Below are 542 nucleotides of genomic sequence, written 5' to 3'. Positions count from 1 at the left end.
CTGTACTAGGTTATAGAGCTAGTTAAATTGTAGTGTAAAATTATTTGTGCTAGGTTATATAGCTAGTTCAACTCTAGTGTAAAATTATTTGTACTAGATAATAGAGCTAGTTCAACTATAGTGGAAAATGATTTGTACTAGGTTATAGACCTAGTTCAACGCTAGTGTAAAATTATTTGTACTAGGTTATAAAGCTAGTTCAATTCTAGTGTAAAATTATTTGTACTAGGTTATAGAGCTAGTTCAACTATAGTGTTAATTGATTTGAACTAGGTTATAGAGCTAGTTCAACTCTAGTGTAAAATTATTTGTACTAGGTTATAGAGCTAGTTTAATTCTAGTTTAAAATTATTTGTACTAGGTTATAGAGCTAGTTCAACTCTAGTGTAAAATGATTTGTACTAGGTTATAGAGCTAGTTCAGTTCTAGTGTAAAATTATTTGTACTAGATAATAGAGCTAGTTCATTTCTAGTGTAAAATTATTTGTTCTAGGTTATAGAGCTAGTTCAACTCTAGTGCAAAATTATTTGTACTGGGTAAT

This window comes from Triticum aestivum, chromosome 5B (genome assembly GCF_018294505.1).
Source record: "Triticum aestivum cultivar Chinese Spring chromosome 5B, IWGSC CS RefSeq v2.1, whole genome shotgun sequence".
Lineage (NCBI taxonomy): Eukaryota > Viridiplantae > Streptophyta > Magnoliopsida > Poales > Poaceae > Triticum > Triticum aestivum.
The sequence above is the reverse complement of the archived record's forward strand: the minus strand, read 5'-3'. Positions refer to the sequence as shown.